A 27486-nucleotide genomic window follows, 5' to 3' on the forward strand; every position below is an offset into this window, starting at 1 on the left:
AAATAAGCTAGATGGAAAATATTGGCAACTAATGTCTTCTGTTTACCCACCGAGTAAGTATAGCAATGGCAATGTAAGCACCCTTAAGATGGTCTTGTATTCACTTGGGCCACAGCAGCATTAGGAGCACTTTATCAGCTTTATTACTGGTTCTAGCAAAGGCTCCTAGGGTGGATGTAGCTGTCTAGGTCTGTGTTTACACCAGTATAGTGAAACCACCCCCCATGCGTGAAATGCATCCTTTGCAATATAGCCATGTCTCCACTAGGGACTTCTGCCAGCACAGCTATACCTATCAGAGATCAAACCTCTTCACACTTCTGACACACCTGTATGGACGAAAACCTGTAGTGTAGACCTGGCATTGAAAGGGTTTGCCGGTATGGTTATAATAATACTGGCAAACTCTTCTTGTGGAAAGGCAGCTTATACCCACAAAACAGTTTTGTTTTGTTTTTTTTTGCTGGTGTAGGTTATATCAGTTCCCAAAACTAAATAAGCTCTACTGGCAGAAGGAATTTTTGCTGGCATAACTGCATATATGCTAAAGTTTTTGCTGATACAGCGTTGTCATTTAGGGGAGTGATTTTGTTAACAGCCCTAATCTTTATTAGGGATGAGAGCATAGTTTATTCTCCATGGGCAATCCTCCATGCTGTCAGCTGAGGTTGCGAGCAAAGATGCAACTAGTGGTAATGGTCATTATGTTTTTTATACTGGGGGCAATTGCCCTTGAGGAACTGGGCTAAGTCCACTTACTCATTGATCTGAGGGTCTAGGCTGTGGGAGAGATGTTTCTTTAAGACTTAGGGAGACTGTGAATAAAAAAAAATTATGAATTTTAGCTGAATTTGTGTCTTACTTTGACTAACCAATTTTCTTAACTTCCGTAGGTTCATCTGCCAGGCAGTTTGTTAAATTAATGAGAAGTGTTTTAAAAATGACCATTGATTTTGGCTCAATATTGGGGTTCTCAACCTGAGATAACTTGGGTTGTCTTTACACTACACTCCCCAAAATAAAATGAGAGACCCCATTTTTGAAAGTGGTCTTAATGTGTGTTAGTTTTTAATTAACATTATTTCTGTGGTGGACATCTATATGTAAAAAACCCAAAAATACAAAACAGCAACAACAAAAACCCAGCCCCGCCCCCCCCCCAAAAAAACCCCAAAACCTGGAGCAGAGCAGATGAGTATGTACATAACCACAAATGCAATAAGATACATAAATGTGCATATAGTCATATCTGCAGACAAGATGCATGGCTAATGAAATTGAACAATGTAATGAAAAAGTATCTGTCATTTACCATGCAACACAGTGAAAGTTGTAAAGTTAAACAGCAGTGAGGAATATGGTTCCTGTCTTCCCAGGTCAGACTGACAGACACATGCTAACTCTGCTCAAGCTAGCATGCTAAAAATAGCAGTGGAGCCAGGAAGTCTGGGTGGGTTTGTACTCAGGTGGCCAGCCTGTGCTATCCCCAGCTACTGCTACACTGCTATTTTTAGCATGCTGGCTCAAGCAAGAGATAGCACCTCTGTTTACCTACACAGGGAAGTATTCTCCCAGCTGCAGTTTATATATGTCCCATGAATCTATCTTATTAGTTTACTATAGGAAGAGCTCACTCTACTGATTCATAGCAATGCAGGGCTGGAAGGGACCTCAAGAGGTCATCTAGTCCAGCCCACCATGCTGAAGCAGGATCAAGCATACCTAGACCATCGCTGGCAGGTATTTGTCTAACCTGTTCATAAAACCTCCGGTGATAGGGATTCAAAAACCTCCCTTGGAAGCCTGTCAGTTCTTAATTATCTTTACAGTTAGGAAGATTTTTCCTAAGATCTAACCTAAATCTTCCTTGCTGCAGATTCAGATAATTATTTTTTGTCCTATCTTCAGTGGACATGGAGAGCAATTGAACTGTCCTCTTTTTCACAGCCCTTAACATATTAGGAACCCTTAACATGTTATCAGGGCCCAACAGAATCTTCTTTTCTCAAGACTACATATATCCAACTTTTTTTAAGCTCTGTTCATCAGTCAGGATTTCTAAACATTTTTATCATTTTTGTTGCTCTCCTCTGGACTCTCCAATTTGTCCATATCTTTCTTAAAATGTGGCACCCAAAACTGGACACAATACCTCAGCTGAGAACTCACTTGTGTCAAGTAGAGTGGGAAAATTACCTGTCATATTTTACATATGACAGTCCTGTTAATACACCCCAGAGTGATATTAACCATTTTTTTGAAATTACATCACATTGCTGGCTCGTATTCAATTTGTGATTCACTATAACCCCAGATCCTTTTCAGCAGTACTATTGTCTAGTCAGTTATTCCACATTTTATTAGTGCATTTGATTTTTCCTTCCCAAATGTAGTTCTTTGCATTTGTCTTTATTGAATTTCATTTTGCTGATTGTAGACCAATTTGTCAAGTTCATTAGTCACTGAAATAGATATCATGGTCTTAATTTGGCATCTGGGGTCAACGGTAAGGTGGATACAATTCCTTTGAAGTCAGTAAGAGTTTCGTTTAGTTAAGAGAGAGTAAAGGGTAATTAGTAACTTCAGGACTTTGACCATATTGGTTGAAATTCTGGAGCCATTGAACCTAATGGGAGTTTAGCTATTGACTTTAATGGGGCCAGGATTTCACCCATTAAGTACAAGTATTTGCTTTTTACCTTTCCAACAGTCGATTTAATCCCTATTCTCCTGAGGAAATTAATGGAATCATATATGTAAACCTCTTCAGAAGGCCACTGTTTTTTCTAGTAAATTTCTAAATCTTTCTGCAGTAGGAAACTACCAGGCCTGATCCTGCCTGAGTGTTTTACATGAGTAAGGACAGCAAGATTTGGCACAAAGTATAGCACATTGGAAATGTTGGTATATGTTGTTTCTTAGCTTGCTTATATATGAAATTATACCAAGCAGCTCAGTCTTGTTTTGGAAAGCAAAACATTCTCCACTTTGGTTTTCTAAGAAATCTGTAGTAAAATATTGTCAGTATTGAAACCAGAGTATTAAATGATGACATTAATCCTGAGTGCCAGAGAAGTGGCTTCTTTTAGGTGGGAGATTATGATGCCCTAATAAAAACACCTTCCAAAATAATTATATAAAACCTTTTTTTAAGGTCTGGAGTTACAGTACAATTATGCAGTTGGCCCAAGACCTTTCCATTTCATGCCAAGTTTTCTATGAGTGAAAGACTTTCTGGTACGTACACACACACACACACACAAATGACGACAACTCAGGAAGTGAAGAGCCTAAATGACTACTTTGAATTTATTTGTCTTTTTCCTGAAGTCATGATCTCTCTTTACATGTGGGGGGGCTTAGAACTCCCCATTTCCCGACCCCTGTGTCCTGAACCTCCGGTAGTGAGGATGGATCTCACACTGCCGAGTGCCAGGTTTTCAAACATTTTGTGTTTTCTTTCCCACGAATTGTGTGACTGCTGTCTTGTTTACTCATATGCCCTCCAGACAGCAAGGAAGCTCTTTTGACAAAGCACCCACCTCTCCCCTTGAGAGTGAGGGGGTAGGATACATTCTCCCCTCCCCCGCAACTCCCCCCCCCCCCCGCCTTTCCCTGAGTTAATCAGGTCTGTCACTGAAAAGAAGCTGTTAGAAGTTCATATGGGCTCCAATCACACATATTGGATGGAAAAAAGGTTTGCTTCTTTTTTCTCTCTCTTTTTCTTTTCATAACTTTCAGTTTATTATTGCTGTCAAACTGTGATAAACATATATTTGCTACAATCACTTACGGGGAAAGAACCCATTTTAAACTCATTAAATGGATCAAAACTGTTTACTTTTAAAATTAGAAGTGATTTTTTTGTCTCCACCCAAAACAGATTGAATTTTTTTCTCTACAGTAGTGTTATTATTCAAACTCCATTGGTCAAGGTTACACATTGTAGAAGATTAGACACTACGGTATTCATTTCATGTGGTATAATCCTGCTTCTATATACTGCTTATAATTCACAAAGAGGGTAGGATTGCTGCTGTGGAAAAAAGTCCACATTTCATATGACAAATGATTCTGGAAAGATTTAAAATGTAATTAAAAACTCAGAAGATTGAGTTTCCTCGGAAAGGGGAATAAACTATGCTGGTATAAGGTAGAAGGTATAAAGCATAACTGTGTCCACATTAGGAGGCTATATTGGTAAAAAAAAAATAAACAAATAAAAGCCCTCTAACTGAAATAGTTAAACTGGGACAACTTTGTGAAGATACTAGCCCTGAGTCTTAAGTTATGGCTGTTTAGTGGCCTACATTATGTGAAGGGAGCCTGTGATCTCAGTCTATTTTCTGCTTAGGGGTATCTACACCCTCACAACTTAATCAATCTGGTGATAATATTCATATTATCACATAAGTCATATTCATGGTGGAGAGGGTTTATTAAAAAAAAACAAACACCAAACAAACAAAAAAAACAGGGTGCAATATTGGTCCTATTTGGATTAATGGGAGTTTTGCCATTGACTTCAGTGGGGCCAGGATTTCACCTATAGAACCTTTGCCAGACTGGTTTCTCTCAGTTAGGGTGATAGGGCCAGATACTAAGCGCAACAGTGGGGAGCCCAAAAGAGCTTGTTGGTTCTGTACTGGCCCTGTGGCCTTGAGGCTTCTTAAAGTATGCCAGCTGGCGTGACCTCCCAGGCGCTATCAAGCAGCCAGAGGGCCACTTTCCCATTCCTGATGTGCCACCCATACAAAGGATTAAATAAGAGGGCTGTGTAGAATCTGGCTATGACAGCTCTGTGCTAGTTTGGGGATATTCTTTTGCTGGAGACATTCCCACTGGGGAGATCTGGTGGCTTTACCTCCCCTTTGCATTACCAGAGCATTGAGCAGGGGCTGGAATGGGGGAGAGAATTCTAGTCCATAGTTTTAGCATTGGGGGGTGGAGGCAGTGTAACAAGCACTGCAATATAGTGGTTGGATTTTTGTTGTCTTTTTGTGGGTGGGGGAAAGATTCATAGATTTATAAATTCCCAGGACGGAAGGGACCATTGCAATCATCTAGTCTGACCTCATGCATAACACAGGCAGAAGAATTTCCCCAAAATAATTCCTAGAGCAGATCTTTTAGAAACAAAACTTCCAATCTTGATTTAAAAATTACCAGGGATGAAGAATCCACCACTACACTTAGTCAATGTTTACGAATGATTAATGATGCCTTATTTTCTGTCTGAAGTTGTCTAGCTTCAATTTTCAGCTATTGGATCGTGTTATCAAATGTTTGTTCCCCGTATAGGCACTTATAGACTGTAATTAAGTCAGGGGGTTGTATTTTTGAGGACACTTGATTCACAAAGAAAGCCCTGGTTAGGGTTGTTTATGAAGGGTAGACTTTAGTCTAGAAATTTTCGTCAAAAACCTTTTTTTCAAGAAACATGTTTTGACAGATGGAAAAATTGTCATGTAAAAAAATAACAGAAAGAAGTTGGGGGTGAAGGGAGGAAGAAAACAAACAAAAGAACCCCCTAAAATTAAAAACTAAAACTTTGAGCGGCAGTAAGGGTAGCCAGTGCAAGGTAGTAAGGAAGTGTCTTCCGCCATTTTGCTACCTTGAATGATCATAAAATCTTAACCAAAATCTGAGCCATTGTTTTTTAAAGGCATTTTGATTTATCTCAAATGGCAACAACCTGTGCTTTTGGATCTGACAGATGAAGGTTGAAGTTCCCAGTTCTTGAAGGGTGTGTGTATGTTTATTTATTTGTCTAGATTATAGTAACATAATAACTGTATCTGTTGTCTGTAGTACCTGGATTCATCTGGTCATCATTAACACTCTAAAGCATTTTCACTCCAACTTTTAACTCATTAGCCTGGCCTGGCTTTTACCTTACTTTAACCAGGGAGTTTTAGTCTTTCTTCCTTTCTAACTAGACAACAAATGCAGCATTATTTAAAGATTTAAAATGTCAGAAGTCTCTGAGAGTGAAAAATGTTACTTATTATATATTATAGGCAGAGCTGGTAGCGCTGCTTATTATTAAGATGGCCTGACACTTCCTATTACACCAAACTGTTTTCAGTTGCTTATAATTTCGTCAAACTTCAACAGCTTGGGCTGAAATTTTCCATGTCAGACGCCTGCCTCAGGCTGAATATGAAACAGGGGCCCTGTGCCCACGTGCACATTGGTTAACTTGGGCCTGGAGAAGCCTCTGCCATAGAATTCCTATATGATGCTGGACAAGCCACTTACATGAAACTTTCCAAAGGTGGTCACTGATCGTGTGTTCTTCACTTTCTGGGGGTCTGATTTACAGAAGGAGTGAGCACTGACACCTGCCACTGAAGTCAATGGGAGCCGTGGCTTGGACATAAAAAGTGCTGTATAATGCTAAGTACTCTGAAACATCAGGTCCTAGGTGTCTTAAATGTGGTACTCAAAATTAGTGGATACTTTTGACCCTAATCTCTCTGTACTTCAGTTTCCCATATGTAAAACTTGGACAATGATAACCCCTCATCTCACACAGCTGTTAAAATAAATTCATAAATATTTGTGAAGCACTCAAATCCTATAATGATGAACACCATGGAAGAACCCATGAGGAAATTAATAAATATGTCTTCAGAGCAAGCTTTGAATAGCTTGCCGTAAATAGGAATAGGGCCTAGGGCCACACATTGAACAATGAAGAGAAAACAAAATAATGAACTCCTTAAGTGAGTTCCATCCATTCTGTGCTCTAAATGAGGAAGGGGTCCTGAAGAAAAAATAATATGTAATGATTGTGACATTCTATACCTTGGGGGAGCATCCTGTAACCCCCATATTCCTCATTTTTATATAATCGTTATCTTACATATAGAGCATGCCTTTTAAGGTGTCATCGGAAAGATTATGATCGGTTTAAATTCATTTCTCTATCCATATATGTATATCATTAATGCATATGAAGTTATGAGAATTGTGTTGTATGGTTGTCACTAAAATATGCTGTAAATTGGGGAATCAGGCAGACATTAGCTCCCCAGAGGCAACAGCAAAGAAAGTAACCAGCGCCCGGGCAGGGTGTCAAACAACCCATCAACAGCTATTGTCCAACAAGGGAACTACAATTCAGTGACTCATCTGCATGAGGCCACACCAGGCCTCACGCAGGGGGAATTGAGGGGAATTGCTCAACTTTGCCTGGAGAATGAAGGTATGTTTACACTGGCAGAGTTACAGCACCAGCAGGTACAGTGCCGCTCAGAGAGCGCTGAAGGGAAACCGCTGTTGTGTGTTCACACTGTCAGCTGCCTGCACAATAGTGTGTTTACACTTGGGGCACTAGCAGCAGTATTCGGAGCTCTGAGCAGCTATCCCACAGAGCATCTCTTCCTCTTATGCCGCTAAGAGTTGTGGGAAGGCGGAGGGGATCGCGGGGCATCCTGGTTCCTGTTCCAGTGTCCCGTGATGCATTGCTTCGCATCCCAGCAATCCCTGTGCTTCCGTCTACATTTGGCACCATCTTTCAACGGTTTGTGTACTGGGCGCTCTGCCTCTTCGGTCTGCAGGAATGGATCCTGCACTGTTGACCGCTATGCTGCTCACTCTCACTAACACATCATGAGTGGCCATGGAATTAGTCCTGAAACTACAAAGGCAGAAGGAGTTTGACATTGATCTCACCATGTGTAGTAGCTACAACATGAGATTGCTTGTGGCATTCACGGAGGTGCTGACCACAGTGGAACGCTGCTTTTGAGCTTGGGAAACAAGCACTGAGTGGTGGGATCACATCGTGATGCATGTCTGGGACGATGAGTCATGGCTGCAGAACTTTCGGATGTGGAAAGCCACATTCATGGGACTGTGTGATGCAGTGCAAGGACACAAGAATGAGAGCTACCTTGTCGCTGGAGAAGCTCTTGGTGATTGCATTATGGAAGCTGGCTATTCCAGACTGCAACCGTTCGGTCACTAACCAGTTCAGAGTGGGAAAGTTGACCGTTGGACTCGTGTTGACGGAAGTGTGCAGGGCCTTTAATCACATCCTGGTCCAGCAGACCATGACATTGTGGATGGCTTTGCACAAATGGGCTTCCTTAACTGCAAAGGGGCGATAGATGGCATGCATATTCCAATCCTGGCACCAGACCACCTAGCCACCGAGTACATTAATAGCAAGGGTTATTTCTCTATGGTTCTCCAGACACTTGTGGATCACCATGGGTGCTTCACAGACATTAACGCAGGATGGTCTGGAAAGGTGCATGATGCAAGCATCTTTTGGAACACTGGCCTGTTCAGGAAGCTGCAAGCAGGGACTTTCTTCATGGACCAGAAGATCACCATAGGGGAAGTCAAAATGCCCATTGTGATCCTGGGAGTCCCTGCCTACCCCTTAATGAAGTGGTTTATGAAGCCATACACTGGGCATCTTGACAGCAGCAAGGAGCGGTTCAACAACGGTCTGAGCAAGTGCAAAATGACTGTGGAGTGTGCTTTTGGCCATTTAAAGACTTACTGGCACTGCCTCTATGGGAAGCTGGACCTGGCTGATTACAATATTCCTATGCTTATAGCCGTGTGCTGTACGCACCATAATATTTGGGAAGGGAAGGGTGAAAGCTTCACTCAGGGATGGACCGCTGAGGCCCAGCACCTGGAGGCTGAATTTGAACAGCCAGAGACCAGGGCTATTAGGGGGCACAGCATGGGGCTATAAGGATCAGGGATGCCTTAAGGCAGCAATTTGAAGCTGAAAGCCACTAATATTTGTTGCTATGCTTGGGAGTCCAGTGCTTGTCATGCTAGGAGGTGATTGTGATTGGTGCAGATGATGCACTGTGAAGGTTTAGGAAAATTGCCTGTTGCTTTGCAGGGCTCTGTTTGCTTTCAATTAATGGAATAAAAATTGATTTCAAACCAACCCCTCACACCCCCCTGTGATGGCAGAGTGGTCCGGGAAAGTTGCCCTTAGTGGGGCAAGGAACAAAGAAGCTCTGCCAAAGAAGAGAGGGAGTCAATCAACACCCTATTCCGCCACTCAGACTAGGCATGTGGTGGTACGCCCATCAGACAGACACAAGCCTGGTTTCTGCAACCCTCCTGCCCCCAACAACTTGCATCAGCAATTCCCAAAATCAAAGCCACTTACCAGGGGCCTCCTCTATTATTTGCGCTTCGTCAAGCTCCGACAGCTGTGACTGGCTAGCCGCCTCCAGGGTAGAGAAGAGCTCCTAGCTGCATGCATCTCTTACCTCCAAATAATTCTCTGCCTCTGGGTCCCCCTCCCACTCCACATCCTCGTCCAAGATTTCCTCTTCCTAGCTCAGTCCACTCTCACCTAGCAGGCAAGCCAACAAAGTATCCACAGTGGCCTTCCAAATATCCACAGTGGAGGTGGGGTCATCACCGAGTATCACGTCCAGGTCTTTGTAGAACGGCAGCTCGTGGGCACAGCACCTGGGCTGCAGTTTGCCTCCCGTGCCTTGTGGTATGTTAACATAGCTTTTTACGTGTGATATTATGTGTGTGTGTGCATGTATACACATATACATTATGAACTATGCAATGCTTCTGTCAGTTTTAGTAATGTAACCTGTTAATGACTGTGTTCAAATTTCATTATTGAGAAGAGCCTGTTGAAGTAAGCAATTAGATGCAAGTTCCATTAAGGAATATGCCCAGCAAGATGCATTTGTTTTGTTAAGAGCAAGAATATGAAAAGCACTTTAACTTCTCTAAACGTTGTAAGACGTTTCTTTTAATGCATTGCAAGAAAGCACAGGCCAATGTCACATACAATCGAATTGCAGTTCATAAATATATATATAGGGGATCATAAGTCTACACAGTTCATGGCAGCAAGCAGCCCAGCCTGGATTGGCAAACTCGGGCTAGTGGGGTTCACACCAGCACTCTTTGTAGAGAGCACTCCGAAGTTGTGGCTCAGTCTCTGAAGCCCATCCCACTCCCTGAGCTTCAGAGCCTGAGCTCCAGCCCAAGGCGCGACTTCAAAGCACTGTCTTCACAGTTATTTTTAGAGCGCTCGCATAAGCCCTGCTAGCCTGAGTCTATCAACTCGGGCTGGGAACCTTATTGCCAGGGGCTGTGTAGACATGCCTTTAATTACATTATCATTATGGAAGTGTAATTTGTCTGTACACCCTTATCTTTGTTGCCTTTTATAAACAAGAAAATGCACGGCTTGACTTGCTCTGAGTTTTAAAAGCACTATCCTTGTCCTGGGCAATGGATCTCAGCCCACTCAGGCTTCCAGTTTTTAAGATTAGGGATCTTAGCCCTGCAAGAGAGGGAAAAAAATGGTTTTGTTGGTTTAATTCCATGCGTGGAGAAGGCTGAGATGAAAATCTCTGACACCTAAGTGATATACATAGTGTACATTTGTAGAATTGATTGATACCTGAATGTTATGATGAAAAATGAGGCCTCTAGCATGATGAGGCTTTAAAATGTCTTCAGTGAGCCTTGGAAGCAAAAGTTGCCCTAGTTTGTTATTACTATTATACCTTAAATACAAATACAGATGTTTGAAATGGGAGGAGGCAACATTCCAGAGCAGATTAGCACATTTGGTCTGCAAAGCTTCATGATCTTGATTTATCACAAAGTTGGTGAACTCAAACTCTGTTAACGCTGTTATAAAACCAATGTTAAGAGAATCAGGACCATTGAATATAAGTTTATAGTAAGAAATCCACTGCAGAGGCTATGGTCTTATTAATGCTAATTTTAAAGAGAGATTCAACAAAAATGGATTCTAGTCTACGTTATTCATGCTAAACCAAATGATTTGGTAAGGCTGCCACTGTTGTTATGTGCTAAGGAATTCATTTATTTATTTTAAAGACTGTGTTTAGATTTGTGTATGGAGGTGGTAGGAGGCGTGATGCATGAGTCTAGGTATATGGAGAGACAACAATGTGGTAGGCAAAACTGACATATTTTAAAGTAATTTTTTTTCTAATCTTGGAGTTTTAATAAACTGTGGAGACAAAAAAGTAGTGCTCAAACAAACTAAGAAAAAACACAGCTACATAAACTATTATTAACTATTAAATACCGCAAGGTCCTCAGGGCATGGTCTTACCTTCTTTTGAATTTTCACAGTGCCTTAGCACACTGTGTGCACCCCCAGAAACAAATTGTGTAACAATAATATTTAAATGATGCATTAGTAGCATGATTCCTAGATCCTCATTATACTAGCTGAAGACTAAATATATCACAGAGCGGGAAATAGTGGTCGCAGATGAAGCCCACTGGCAGGTTATGGAAGGGAAGCCTATTTACGCAGTTTGTTCTGAGCCTTTTTTGTGGATATAAAAAAAACCAAACATATGCTTTCAATCTGAATTATTTATTTTAGATTAAGGGAAGCAACAGAACAAATAGCAATTGTAAAACTGCATTAGAGAGTATAATGTGTGCTTCTCTGTAACATGCTGCATCAACTCTGACTCACGTAATGTGAGCTAGCTACTCCAGCAGACAATAACATAAATGTCCAGTACAGAGAAAAGGGAAATGTAACCATTATTACCTCATCCAATATTTTGTAGTTTATATACTCCCAGTAAAGGTCATGGTGAAATCCTGGCTCTTTTGAAGTCATTGGGAGTTTTGACATTGACTTCAATGGAGCCACTGTTTTCAATAGTCTTCATCCTGTTATCAATAGTCTTCATCATAATATTTTGATACTTATGGTTCTGGTTCTGGGTAGGGAAAAGAGATACCTTTCTTTCTTTCTTTCTTTCTTTCTTTCTTTCTTTCTTTCTTTCTTTCTTTCTTTCTTTCTTTCTTTCTTTCTTTCAATAATGCCATCTTCACAAGAATTTTTGGCCAAGGTTTGGGTCATTTGTTATTTTATCCTCACTTGGTCACCTGCCCCACTAGTGCCATAATGAATGCCTTGTGAAAGCCTGATAAACTAAAAGATAATGGCATAATTACTACAAGTGACAATCATCTAAATAGCAGACATGTTGTTGTTTATACTGAAAATGAGAGATGAAAATAAAATGTCAAGTGTTACGAACTTTTAAAATTGGCCTACATTCGTGAAAGAAATACCACTGCATGCTAAGCTGCAGCAAAAGGTCCTTGGGGAAAACAAAACAAACAAACAAACAAAAACATTTCAGACAAGCTACCAAAAGAAACACAATGGTTTTCATTTAAAAGACATTCTAAATTAACAAGACACTCCAAAGGCCAAATCACATGAAACATCTAACACAATGCCGACACTATATAAATAATAATGAGCCAAATCCTGAGGTCTTTAATAACACTAGTCAAATTATTTGCTGCAAACATTTTTCCCCTTTAAATTAGTGAACAGATTTCAATTTTGACTAATGTGTTCCTAATTCAAAATTAATTAACAAGAGCTTGATCCAAAGCCTAAATACTCCTATGTACTTCAGTGGGCTTCAGATGAGCCTCAACTGTATGAGGTAAATCTATTTCAGCCTAATCTATGAATTGATTATATACTACTCATCATGGATATTGTTGAGTGTGGTCGCTTATTGATATTTTGCTATACTTGTTGCATGGTTGGTCACTTAAGTTGTTTTTTTTCCTGCTTCCTAACTGGATGACACACAAACCTGAAAAGAGGTTTTAAGGTGGCCACACAAAGATTTCCAGCTCAGACATTTGTGTGAAGACATATTTGCAATGCTTTCGCTTTCTTTACAAATGTTTTCTGAAAACAAAAATCTACCTGCACAACTGTCAGTGGAAAGTGAAAGAAATAGTTTACAAATAACATCAGAGTAAATACACAGGATTTATCCAGCTCTAGTCCTTACTCAATTTTAATTTATCTCTTTCTCAGGCAAATTTCTATTTTCCACAGGAGTTTTGTTTGAATAAAGACTAAGTAAAAAATGGAATAGTAATATCTAACTCATATATCGCAGTTTTTAGTCAGTATATCTCACAGTGTTTTATAATCTTTAATATACATATCCTTACCACTCCCTGATGGGGTAAGGAAGTGATATTACCCCCATTTTACAGATGGGGAACTGAGACACAGTGAACTAAGTGACTTGCCCAGCATCACACAGGAAGTCAATGTTAGAGCAGATAATTGAGTTGGGTCTCCCAAATGTTAGCCTATTTCCCCAACTATTGGAAAATACTTCTGGTCTTAGTAGGGTCCTCCAGAACGATGATATCAATACTGGATATACACCAGGGAAGAGATATTTCTCAATTAATTTACCATAACAAAAATATAATGAATGTAAAGCGAATAATTCATGAGACCATTATTCAATTAGCGGGCCAACTCCTGAAGTCTTTATTCAGTTTTTACTCAGTCCTCACAAATTTCCACATATGTCAACTAGACTTAGGACACAGTAAGTACTAAGTGAGAACCTCAGACTTTATCACGGGGTAAAGTGCCTCATAACATTTTTAGCTGCTGGAGTTTCTTGGGGTATGTCTACATTGCAATTAGACACTCATGGCTGGCCCGTGCCAGCCAACTCATGCTCATGTGGGATGGGCTAAGGGCCTGTTTAACTGAGGTATAGTTGTTTGGCCCCAGGTTCCAGGACTCTGTGAGGTGGGAGGATACCAGAGCTTGGGCTGCAGCCCAAGTCTGAATGTCTACACACACTTAAACATCTGTACAACCCAAGCCCCATGAGCATGTCAACTGACACAGGCCAGCTGCAGGCAACTAAGTGAAATGTAGACATACCCTTGGTGGATTAAGCACTCGGTTTAAATCTGCAGTCCCTGGAACCCTCTGTTCAAATCCCAGGCTTGCTGAGGCATATGAATTGAGCACCATGCACTTTCCTGATGAGACTTTAAGACACAGAGAAGGTCCATTCTGTTCTTCCTGAACATTAAAGATCCTTTGGCACATTAAATCCTTCCTGAACATTAAAGATCCTTTTGTAAATGTAGGATATTTGTCCTAGTGTCTTTGAATAAAATATCCACCTTCCCCACTGGTGTTCAAGGTACTGGGTTTCAGTTAATTGTCAACCACTGCCCCCCTCCGTGAGGTCTCTGTATTTCAGTGATACCGCATGTATACATGACACTTTGGGTTTTCAGAGGAAAGACAGTAGAGAAATGTAAAATATTACTCAGTTCCAAAACATTTTAATATAGTGGGTGTGGGGCTGTGTCTCTGTGCTTGTGCATATATATACATGCAACTGCCTGCCTCTCCCTAATGTGAATAATTGTCTGGAAAAGCTATCCATTCTGAAGATTTTTTTCTCCACTCCTTTTTCTGACTATGTTTAATAGAATGAAAATAAGTGTCTGAAGATGCGGTGTGGTGTAGCACAGTAGGATCCGAGAACTGTTTTATAATCCTAACTTTGCTATTGAATCACTGTGTGGTTTTGGATAAATCACTTAATCTCCCATAGACTTGGGTTGCCCATAGAATCATAGAATCATAGAATATCAGGGTTGGAAGGGACCCCAGAAGGTCATCTAGTCCAACCCCCTGCTCGAAGCAGGACCAATTCCCAGTTAAATCATCCCAGCCAGGGCTTTGTCAAGCCTGACCTTAAAAACCTCTAAGGAAGGAGATTCTACCACCTCCCTAGGTAACGCATTCCAGTGTTTCACCACCCTCTTAGTGAAAAAGTTTTTCCTAATATCCAATCTAAACCTCTCCCACTGCAAATCTACAATGGGGATCCGTCTCACAGTGGTGGAGTGAAGATTAGCTCATGTCTTTAGAGTACTTTGAAAACAAAGTATTTCATAAGTATGGAAAAGCTTGCCAACTTTATCTGAGTCCCTCTTCCACTTTTGTGCTCCATGCAGCCTCTTGATTCAAGTGCCACTAATGCTAGTCTTCCTGAATCAAAACCATATCTCTGAGTCATTTTCTAAACTGTTTTTTTCCCAACCTCTGCAGACCCCTCTGTTCAGAGCTCTGTCAGTATCAGAGCTTTCCATTTATATAGCATTTAAAAGGGGAAGTTAGTTTGCAAATACAAAGACCTAAGCATAAGCGTGGGAGTGTATGATTTGGCAATTCTCCACAGTGCTAACATGTCAGCGAGCAGCAGAAATGTTTGCTGCAGATGCCTCAGCAAGTAAGGCCTGGGATCAAATCCAACTGAAAACCTATAGTATAATCACAGTAGGCTCAGTAAAAAAGGGAGTTTCCCTTTGAAAGCATATTTGATTTTGGACTAATGTGGGATGTCTCAGCTGAAGCCCACCCATCTGCCTCTGTGTGAACTTGTAAGAAGGGCTGTTGTTTTTTTCTCTTTTTCATAAATGTCACAGAGGGCCATTGTAGAAAGCCACCTAACAGATTACTTAACAAGAAGACAAATATATTTATGGGTGGGTTTGATGGTAGTGGTTTTCTCAGAGTAGGGGAACTCTTCCCGTATTCTTCCTAATTACCTGAGCATCTGAATAAATACTATTATTTTCAGTGGGCCTTCCCATATGCATGCACAAAATGTGCAGATGCAGCTGTTTGTGTTTGATGACTCCCTATCCTCACCCCAGTTTAGGCATGCACCTTGGGGAGGTAGGTGTGTGATTCACCAATTCACACCTGGATTCACCCACTAGTTCTGTGGAAGAGTCAACGGAGTCTTGTAAAAAATGTGGACCATAGTGCATGTGTGTGTGTAATCTCTGTAAAGTGGTAATACTGGAGATGGAAATCTGATCGAGAATTGCCATTGGGATAGAATGTCTCACCTCTGGATGACTGATTCAAAACTGACTCAGATCCAACAGTAATTAAATTTGTTACTATATCTGATGACTCTACAGTGGTCTTTTTGTGAAACTATGTGGTGGTGTCTGTCTGGTTTGCAGCAGACATCACCAAGTCACCCCCACAACGGGTGGTCTCAGAGCAATACTATGTCTCAGTCTCAGCTATGAAGCACTAATCTCTTATCCCTATCCCTTTCAGCTAATGGTTGAGGCAACGTTCATGAGGCAGTTTGGGGAAACTTAGATTGCTGGCTGCTGCTGCTGTACTTGTCTTTTGGATAAACAAAGGACTTCAGCCTGCCAACCCAGCATCTTTCACCAGCACTCAGTTCAGTTAAAAAACAGTAATAATAATGAGGTGCGGGTAAATGTTTGTAATGAAAATAACTTATAGTCAGTCTGTCTACATTGTAATGACCGTAAGAGATCAATACAGCTTTAATTGTGTTGCTGAACTCCTGCATTGCCACAGGACACCGGCGTGTATTTCATAAATGGAACACTGAGCTTGTTATATCTGGCCCTTCTTAAATCTTTCACCTAACTTCTTTGAAAATATTACATCGAATTTGAAAGCATAAAGAACATGGACAGAAACCTATTATGTATTTTACAATATAGTAGTGAAAAAATAATAAAGTTTTCTAGGCCCCAATTCACAAGGGCTCATTGCATGAGCTAGTCACACTAGTAAAATAATAGGTGGGAAGGACTTATTTATGGAACAACTATAAGAACTCATTCACAAGCATTGGGGGAGGATAGACAGATTTTAAAAGAAAAATGTGGTTCTGACTCACATCAAACACACACACAACAATGAAAGTTTTAAGTCATTGCAGTTTTCACATTAGATATATTACCTCATGACCTTTTAGGTGTAAAAGCTTTGAGAGACAGCATGGTCCAGTGGTTAAGGCAGTAGACAGTAATTCAGGCGAGTTGGGATTTAGTCCCATTTCTGCTATTGACCCATTGTATCACCAGGGATAAGTCACTTCACTTAGCCCCTTTTCCTCCTCCTGCTCTTTGTCAGTTAAGGCTATGCCTACACTACCAATTATGTCAGTATAACTTATGTCACTCAGGCTGTGAATAAAACACACACACACCCTTTTTTCTTTGTGATACTAATTATATTTTATTAGAGATAAACAGAATAGTAAATGGCAAGAAAGAGGCTGTCCAATATATGGAAATTCAACAAAGTCGAAACACTGTGTGTTACAGTAAACACACATATCCATGTTGATGATTTATTTCTGTCGACAGAAGCTGGGGTGTGAGCCCTTGGGGCATAGGAGTGCAAACCTCCTGAAACTCCCATTCCATCAAGGAATCTAGGACTAACCTTAGCAGTTAAGAAAGTGGGTAGGGTGGGGCCACAGAATCCAGGAGAGGCACAGATTGTGTGAAAGGAGACATTCATGTGGCAAAAAACCCCACACAGAGGGCAAAAGTAGGACTTTAAGCGGCAGATTTTCATCTGGGCCTTAACTCTGCCTCATTTTTGTACCCACAATGTTGCAGGAGAAATATATGTGGGCATAATTGGGATCATTCAAATATTGTGCACATAAATCAGGTACAAAGGTGCCCAAACGACACAAATTTTGCCATCACATTTCAGGTAGAAATAAGGAGGCCAGTCTTTAATTTAATCTAGGTAAAACAATAATTTGGGAAATTTGCTATGTTTTGGCTAAAAAAAACAATTCCCCATTCCAGAAAGGAAAACATACTCTCTGTCTTCTGAAATAAATAATATTTTTCTTAGTGTATTCTATTGCTCACAACAGTTACTAAGCCTGTTCAACAAAGCTGTCAGGCTAAATGAATTGTTCTCTCCTGATGTTTGTTATTAACAGATTGTATGCTGATAGGATAATAACCTCTTTTTTCATACATGAAAGGCATTCCTGTGAGCTGGATTACAACTCCAGATATAAAAGACGTGCTCTGCGGAAAACTCCCAGGCTACTTTGCACCACATTGCGCTCCATAATTTTGTGTTTGTTATCTTGAACGAATGACAGTAACCACAGATCAGCAACTGAAATATACGTGAAATGAGTACCACATGTATGGTGTTTACTGCAGCATTTGCAATGTGGTGGGAGAACATTGCAGCCCACAGAGCTATGTGTTTAAAACTGTGTGCAATTTAATATCAAGCTCCGTAACTGGAATATACAATAGTAAGAAGAGAGAGGTATGAAAAATAAACCACTCGTAATCTCAGACACCAGATTCCAGCAAGATCTGGGGGTTTTATGTCACGCAAGTACTTACTTGTTTATTTTATACACTAAAGTAATCAATTTTTATTATATGGTAGATAACTGTACACGTTTTTAATGTATGTAAGTCATTGCTACTTGTTTAAAGATTTGAAGGTGAATTGCAACAATTAGTAATAATACTAATAGTAATAGTAATAATAATAATAATAATAATAATAAAGTGATATAAGATCATCAGAGGGTACAAGTGAAGATAGGAGTGACACATAACTTTAGCTTATAGCAAAGGAATTCAAAATAAAAAGGTCTTTCATACATTCCTGAAAAGAGCTGATTCTATGATTCTATGAGTTCAGGGTTGTGTGTAGTGCTATGATCAGACCACTAACATAGAAAGCAGAGTAAGGCATTCATCCTTGTTATTGTAATAAACTAGTTATCTAGGACTTCGTAGTTGTCACACTTTGCTGCTCACAAAGGACACTCAGAACTTCACAGCAAGAACTGGGATAGAATAGGACTGGTTGAAAAATTTCTGTCAAAATTGTTTTTCAAAAGAAAACTGAGTTTTCCCAAGTGATTTTTCCCTTAAAAATGTCAATTTTCTGTGGAAAATTTTGACTTTTCATTGAAGAACTAAGCATCCCAAACTAGAAATACTTCAGCTAAAAACAAAATACTTCCATTTGGATAGCTTGCTGCGGTGCTTCTTGGGAGTTTTAGGTGGTTTCCTTGTGTTCCAATTCTCCTCTATGGGCTGGGATCCCCAAATGTACAACACGTATCCCATGATACACAATGATCAGGGACCCTAATGATATACAACCTCCCCTCACCAAGAGGCAAGACTGGGGTGAATCATGGGAGAGGAAGTCTGAAAAATCATAATTTTCCATGAGAAAAGTTTGGCACCATGGTGCAGGGTGCTGTATAAAGATGCTAATAAATAATATAATTGATTACTGTTCTAAAGCCACATGTCCTTACTATTCCATTTAAAGGACACTCTCCATTAGCTGTTATCAGTATAGGTCTTGATCGTGCAGAGAACTCCACATGGACAGCCCCAGCTCCTTGGACTTCAATAGGGCTCCTTGGGGAGTCCAACCCATGAGAAGCTCCATTGAACAACTCCTTGTAGATCCATATATAGATCCATAATGATTATTTCCTGTACCAAGGCAGTGGTGATCCATAGAACATTAGTCAATTATTTACTTTAGTTTAGCTGTCTATGCTTTCCTCAACTTTTGCTGTGAAAATGCATAATCACAAATTTAGCACTTTGGGGGCTATGATAATTAACAGTTTAACTTGTTACCTTTGTTCCTATTTTCTTTAAAAAATATAATATATTACAACTGCCAAGACTGCACCGATGTTCTGATAGGCCCCAATTCAGCAAGTCCTTATGTGTTATTGACTTCAGTGTGAACTGAATATGTGCATAAGTGCTTTCCTAAATAGGAATGCTTTCATGAATGGTTTCCTTACTGATCTGAGATCTTAAAAAGTTCCAGATTTTCAGCCTGTGTAAACTGACATAGCTCTATTACTATCAATGACTGTTTATGCCAGTTGAAGAACATGTCTTTAAAAAAAAAAGAAAAAAAAAGAAAGAGGCACAGCAGTCTGTTCTCTGATATATGGCAAAATAAAGCTGTATTTTTAGATGTTTCCATATAGTTTAGCTCTCAGTGTGTGAGACGATTTCATATGTGCCACAAACTGAGAAATCATTATCTATTTATTTTGACCAGCGTAGTAACAAAGTTTAATCTACTTGCTTGTATGCTTTTTCTACTTCTATTCTTAAAATATTTCTATGACTATGAAAGAGCCTCAATAAAAAAAAATCATTCTACTCTAATAAAATAAATCCTTAACATATGCTTTTTCCCTATATATATTCTCAGCACCAGCCACCCAAGAACATATCCTCAGCAAAAGCTTTGAACTTCCCAACTAATTTCTTGCAAATTTGTGTCCAGAAGGCCAGAGGCTAATACACAAATTATTCTGCTTTTGTCTGTAGTATCAAGAATTAGGGCCAAATACTGCCTCGAAGAATATGTGCGCACAGTCCCTTACTACCTTAAAAGGAAAAATCACATATCTCTCGGTTTGTGGCTACTACAGTTTAAATGAACAGCTAAGATTCCCATAACTATTTTTTCCATTTTTTTTTGTACAATTGGCAACAGCGTGTGTGTATTCTGTTTCATTCTCTCCCCTGTATATCCAGTTCCTTCCTTGCTGAAAAGATCCTTGTAAACATCATATAAACAGAAATATATATATATATATATATATATATATATATATATATATATATATAAATCAGATTAAACAAAATAAAGTTGATAATGTCCCCCAGATGAATGGGTGTAGCTAATGGGAGAATGTGGGCCTTTTTAGACATCATGTGAGCTTCCCATCCCTTTTATCCCCCAGGCAACATATTACAATTTACAGCTCAGGGATGCAGAGTCATGTTAGGGAAAGAAGGAAAAAAATCCAGGGAACAGTTAGTGCACGTACATTGAACATTCTCCTGAGATACTTGTAGATTTCCTAGTGTAAATTTACAAGTAGTTTGTGCTAGTTGGACAAGTGTTAATTCTCTTGTGCACCTTCTGCTGGGGAGGTAAAGTGGTGAAAAGCGGGGACAGCCAATGACAGTATGGCTCTTTGCCAGGAGGAGGTCAGTGGTTAGCCTGGAACAACCAGACCTCCTAGTCATCTGTCCAAGGAGCTGTGAAGAGTCTGGTTTCTGCACTGAACTTAAGGGTCTGGAGGGTTTCCAAGCCTTACTCCATATCTGAATCCATGGTAGATCTGGAGGGGAGCATCGAGCACATGCCGGTGGGACCATGAGAAAAGCCCTGCAGAGTTTCTTTAGTATTCGTCTTTTCTCCTCATCCCGCCTCTAAGAAGGGAACATGTAAAAATATGAAACACCTACTTCATTATAGGAAAATTAAGTATATCCCCTCAAACACAAAACATGAAACACGCATGATGCACTTGACATTTACACAGTGCCAGTGGTGTAGCTAGGTGGAGCGAACGGGGCAGCGGACATAAAAAAAGGTGCCACTCGCTTGTACTCACTGGGCAGCTCTCTGGGTCCTTGGTGGCACTGAAGGCCCCTGCCACTGAAATGCCGCCGAGGACCCAGAGCGAGTGAAGGCCCCTGCCGAGCTGGAGTGCATGAAGGTCCCCACCGCCGAGGAGCCGGAGCGCATGATGGCCCCTGCTGCTGGAGACCCGGGGCACTGCCGGGTGAGCAAAAATTTTAAAAGGCTCCTATAAATTAAAAAGGCGACACTTGTGTTCAGAGGGGGAGCGGCTGCTACCCAGGGGAGGAAAACTACCCAGGATCCAAAGACAGAACGAGCTGAATCCCTGTCCCCTACAATTTTAGGAAGAGAAGCGTCAACATTAAGTATCCTCACACCTTCTTGTCACCTGTCTAAATGGGCCATCTTGATTATCACTACAAAAGTTTTTTTTCTCCTGCTGATAATAGCTCATCTTAAATAATTAGCCTCCTTTTCATATTCTTTGTATGTATATATATATATATATATCTTCTCACTCTATGTTCCATTCTATGCATCCGATGAAGTGAGCTGTAGCCCGTGAAAGCTTATGCTCAAATAAATTTGTTAGTCTCTAAGGTGCCACAAGTACTCCTGTTCTCTTTTCATGATGCTAAAGTCAATATCCATTGGCTCAGTTTGTTTGGTTTCAACTTTAATATTTCACTGATTCAAATAAAGTGGTCCAGAACTTGGAAATTTAACTCAAATTTATGGAAAGTGTTCTTGCTAAAACAGTAAACAAAACTCCATATGGCTAGGCAGAGTGCCACAATTTGCTAAGGTATCTAATATATCTGAAACAGGTCTAAACCCATCAGAGATGGATTCAAAAATGATTAATACAATAAAAAATGCTGTTTCTAGAGAATATCTAGTTATGTTATTTGAATTGACACTAATTAATATGTCATTATACATAACTAGATAAATTATGGTTCAATGTTTCACAAGTTGATAAAATAGGTCTCCTGTTACATGTATTCCAGATCTCCAGAATCCTGCTCTGTTTCCCTAAGTAATAACCACTATTGCCAGAATGAAAAAAAATCATTCTCAGAGGAGGAATGGTTGCAAGTCAAGCTGACAATGGACAAAACAGACAATTCAGACGGCGCTGTCAGTGTGGGTTGTAGGCAGGGGCTGGAATGTTGTGTTGTTGTGTTGTTGAGTTGTTTTTTTTTAATATATCTTCCATACATATGTAAAACATGAAACACACATGATGCACATGACATTCACAAAGTGTTGCCCAGGGATGGAAAACTATCCAGGACCAAAAGACAGAACCAGCTGAATCCCTGTGCTCTACAATTGCAAGAACAGAAGAGACAACATGTTGTTTGTCCATAAGGTCCCAGTACTGCTTGGAGTAACTTGTAAAAAAATTATGATGTTTAAATCATGCACATGAGTTCTTATTCATGAAGGTTAAGCTATAAAATATGCATATGGTAACCAAATAGTTGGAGTCACACCCTGATTTCCTACCCTCAGTGCTCTCACTGGTAGAGATGATGCTAGATCAGTGTTAGCTGTTCCAAATGTACATTTTTTTTCCACAGTTACATCAACTCTCACAAGCATCATTCCTGTTCATCTTTAGCTGGGGGGACAATTTGCATATGAAGTTTCCCAGATCATGTCCTCAGTGGTGATAACTGCACCTGCACATCATTTGTACAGCTATGTCCACTTAATTATAAAAATTAAGCTCATTCTGATGGAACTTGCGATAGTGAATACAGTAACTCCTCACTTAACGTTGTAGCTATATTCCTGAAAATTGCGACTTTAAGTGAAACGATGTTAAGCGAGTCCAGTTTCCCCATAAGAATGAATGTAAATGGGGGTGTTAGGTTTCAGGGAATTTTTTTTTTGCCATACAGTACAATACTATAGTTGGGAGGTGCCCCCGCCTTACCCCACACTGGCACAGCCCACTGGCACTGGAGACAACGAGGCAGGCAAGGAGGCTGAAGGTGTTGTAGGCTAGGAGAAGCACGTTGTGCAGCAGCAGCGGCAGCTTCTCCTACTCTTCAAGCACCAGGGGCAGGGGGCTCAACCCTTGGCCCGCCCACTCCACCCCTTCCCCCAAGCCCCCACCCTTAACCTGCCTCTTCTTCCCCCTCCTCCTCCTTTACTCTGCACACCGCATCCTTGCTCCTCCCCTGTCCCTCTCCTGCCTCCGGCCCTCAGCAATCAGCTGGCTTGCGTGTCCAGGAGGCAGGAGGGAGGAGCGAGGACACGGTGCTCAGGCTCCCCCTCCCTCTCCTGCCTCCTGAACACCGCAAGCCAGCTGATTGCTGCGGGCAGGAGGCACAGGAAAGTGGGGGAAGGCGCTGATCTGCAGGGTCAGCTGGCGGGTGGGGTCTGTGGGGGAGTCGTAGGGGAGCTGATAGGGGGCTGCCAGCTGTGAACAAAGCATGCAGCCAAACGACATTATAGTAAAGCATTGCACAACTTTAAATGGAGCATGTTCTCTAACTGACCAGGGACGTAACATCGAAACAACGTTAAGCGAGAGGACATTAAGTGGGAAGTTACTGCACATTCAGTACATCTCAAGGTTCATAGATTTTAAGGTGAGAAGGGAGCACTGCATCATCTATTCTGTCTTCTTGTAAAACAGAGGCCATACAATGTCACCCAGTTACCTCTCTATTAAGTCCATTTTTTTCTCCTTAGTTATGATGCACATACTTCTTTTTTAACTTGACTGGAGGTAGGAGATAAAGGCAGTCTGATGAGTAAGCTTGCTTTGTGCAAGAGTCCCAAGTTCCCACAAGGTTTGGATAGTTCAGAAAAAGTTAAGATCAGTATGGAAATTTTGATTGCTCCTCTGAACTATAGACCACTGGTGCACTGTGAGAGTAATCCACTTTGTGGTACATCTTTAAATAAATCAGGAGAACAGTGTACTGTAAACGATTAATATCTGATTTTCAAATGGGCACACATCCATTATTTCTTCAGACAAGGCAAAGCACTCTTCTCATTATGGACAAAGACCTTATTTAAATCAAAGCTGTTTTTGAGTTATCTAAGCACACTATGCTGTGAAAATTTTTCAGAGCATAAAACATAATTTCTCCTCTCCCTGACAGCTGAAAAGCAGATGAATGGATTATCTTTAAACTTTACAAAAAACTCACCTCCATCATGACATGAGAAAGTTAATGAGATATGGCATCCTAAATGGTAAATTGTTTTCCCTCTTGGAAGTTTGAAAAAGAAAGACAATATTATACCGGGCTCAGATCTCTCTTATTGAGGTATTCCAGATTTACACTGGTGTAAATCAATTGAGTCACTTTGGATTTGCAGCAGCAGTGTAAATGAGATAAGAGTTTGGTCTAAATAGACCACAGTGACCATCTCCACCTAATCAATAGGGTTACTAACATGGATATGTGTGGAATTACTCAGAAAAAAATTGCCCCTAAATCTTCTCATTTCTAGCACCAGCCACAACTAAGCTTCATTGAAGATTTTGCACTTATGGGTTCCTGTAACCCTTGGCCACAGCTTGCTGACTCCTCCTCTAGCCTAGCCACTCTTCCCTTTGACCCAACCAACCTCCTCACACTTCTCCTCAAGTATGGATCCCAGATTCATGGAGATGCTCTGCCAAATACAGGTTGAAAGGGCAGGCAGATCCTGCTTCCATATCAAAGGTAGGGACATCCATGCATTAAGAGTCTCCTCTACTCAGAGGTAAAGGGGCGTGCAGATGAGTAATCCAACCTAGTGATAATGATAATAGATCTTCAAGTCTAACCCATGGAAGGTCAGGTTTTCCAGACTGAATTCCTAAACTCAAATACATCCCAAAAGGTTCGGATTTCAGGGCAGATATAAAACAAGATACAGCTCTACTTCAGTGGTGGCTGTGCCCCAGAATAGCAGAAATCTTAAAGGAATGCTGAGCTCACAAAAAAGTTCATGTTTTAGGCACACAATGGCCTGAGAACATCTTTTAAATTTTATAGCCATTAAATCTAAACCCAAATCCTTGCCTTCTGCCTTGAACCCTAACATGAAACTAATCCAGATCTGAAAGCAGTCTCTTTAGCCTATCTTTGGTTCACACAAGCATTTCCGCACCAGCTGTACTTGGACTTTGTGTGCAGTAGCAATATTAAGTACAGCACATTTACGTCACTCAAACCATCTTTTCCCATGTTTCTTTGTGATGCTTAGATCCTCTTGCTCATACAAATGCTAAAGTATTCTGACATGGCACAATGAAATTTTATAGAGAAGAGCATTTCTATTATTTAGCTGGAAACACTCTTCCCTCATCCCTTAACAAAAGCCAATTAATCACAAACACTGCAAAGCAACAATCACTTTTTTTTATGTTCTTGTCAATACTGAGAGCTAGTTGCTGATGGTATAGGCAGTACTAAAAACTGTACTGCCTTGTCTTAATCTGCCATTCCCTAAAATATCCACTGTGGAGAAGCTAAAGATAGACTCTAGCATATACGTGAATTGTGATATGTTCAAGCAGGTGGAAGCCAGAATTAGAAAGCTTTCAACAGCCCGGAGGAAGGGCCAACTTCGAGGCGTGTCCAGGCTGCAGCCTCAAAACAAGACTTCATTTCTCCTCCCTCAGCAGAACTCACAGCAAATCCCTGCGGCTGCAGATTGATTTACCAGAGTCACTACGGATTTTTTTTAAAGTGTGAATCAGCATGTCATGGCGTCTGCTTGTTCGGTTCTCTCTGCATTGTTTTCTCCTATTGGCATTCTGCATATTGATTATAATAGGGGGGGAACAAACCTCTTCCGAGGCATGTTCACTCCACAGCAGATATCTGGTGTCAGTACATCCAGAGAGGCCACTTATCCTCCACATTTGTTCATACTCCTCCCCTGCCCCGAAATTCCACCTTCCTGATTCCCCCCATCCTTTCCAGCTGGGCTGTGAGAACCTTTGCTGTGTACAGTTTGGAATATGTATGTCCTTTTTGCCTTGTAAACTGAGATTCTGCAGGATGAAACTAGATACATTTTAAAGAGGGTGTGTAGGGGGGTAGTCTGTCTGGCCCATTAGGGGTATTAGGACTGAACAGACTTCTTGCTCTACCCAATTAACTGTTGTTCAAACTGTTAGAGCAAAGTGATCTCAAAGAGTGTTTGATATTGAGTAATCTGCCCTCCACCCTGACATACTGATGCTGTTGAAAAAAAAGGTGGCTGCATGATGCGTCTGTTTATTTGGGCTTCTTCACTGTGTTACCTTATTTGGTAACATTACAAGAAGCTGCTGTTTTGATTGGATTCAAGATCACAGGGGGAGGGCTGACACACCTAGTGTTTCTGAATGAATAGATATCTGTCTGCATCTGTCTAAAGAGACATGTGTCAAAGTCTCTCTTTGTGTCATTTCCCTATTGAGTCATTTCCCCATTGCTGAGAGAGCTTTTGGCATGCCCTTTGAGCTGTTTAGGTCTTGTTTCTTCTTGATATTGCCATTCTGTGGTGTGCACTGTGTCAGAGGGCAGGGAAAGTAGCATCCAGGCAGTGCAATGACTCAGAAGCACATGAGGGATGAGGGTGCAGGCTGATCAGCACACTCTACACCAGCTGCAGACAATTAGTGTGCACTAACCTACCCCTTCAAACTCCCAATACAGCCTGCTTCTGTGTGTGCTAGCAAGGAGGTGGAGAGGAGTTGGCCTGGCTCACTTGAGCATTAGGAACACTTTAGTCATGAGCATGTTGCTGGTCCAATGGTCTAGCCATTAAGAGAGCACTGAGTCTATATTCTGCCTTCCTCCTGCACAGGTGAGCTAGAATAGGACTGGGAGTTCCCTGCATCTTCACCACACCTATCACACGGGAGGCTCAAATTTCTAGTCTGTTACTTTAGGCTTAAAACACCTTCTGACTGGGACTGTGTCTTCATGACTGAAGCAGTGGATCTTGAGATATGTTGAAACATTCAGAAAGACAGAGAAAGACAGAGCACCTTTTATGTACCCCACCAAAATATAGAATACTGCTCCATATGCGAATGTTGGGATGGCCACTCCCAAGCATGACTACCACCCTCAGATCCCAGGAGGCTGCTTATTTCTTGTGCCCCTAAAGGCAAATCTGCATGGAGTCATTATATATATATATATATATATATATATATATATATATATATATATATAAAATAATTGCATTGAGAGCATGCCTCAAAGTTGATAGTTTGGGAAAATTCTATTCAGATGGCCCTTCCCCCCTTTTCTTTGATCAGCTTTCAATATATCTTCTCCCTTTGCCTCCTCCCTCTTTCACTTTTCCTGTTCTTTGTTAACAGAGATGGGCCCAGACTCGAATACCATTTAATTTTGGGAGGGTTCAAAATCCATATCCTCATC

General features: G+C 40.8%; 1 long non-coding RNA gene across 3 annotated transcripts in view; it reads right to left on the reverse strand.

Annotated features, from left to right (window-relative positions):
* Positions 1-11863: 11863 nt before the first annotated feature.
* LOC311522198 overlaps positions 11864-27486 on the reverse strand; it is a 141318-nt gene continuing 125695 nt past the window's right edge. For 2 of the 3 annotated variants that reach the window (XR_014712073.1, XR_014712074.1), the window contains one exon: positions 20368-20931. This is a non-coding gene — a long non-coding RNA (uncharacterized lncRNA). Of the gene's footprint in view, positions 11951-20367; positions 20932-27486 lie in introns of those variants that run through there. The other variant, XR_014712072.1, reaches the window with a different exon arrangement.

This window comes from Lepidochelys olivacea (assembly GCF_965140295.1).
Source record: "Lepidochelys olivacea isolate rLepOli2 genome assembly, chromosome: 6".
Lineage (NCBI taxonomy): Eukaryota > Metazoa > Chordata > Testudines > Cheloniidae > Lepidochelys > Lepidochelys olivacea.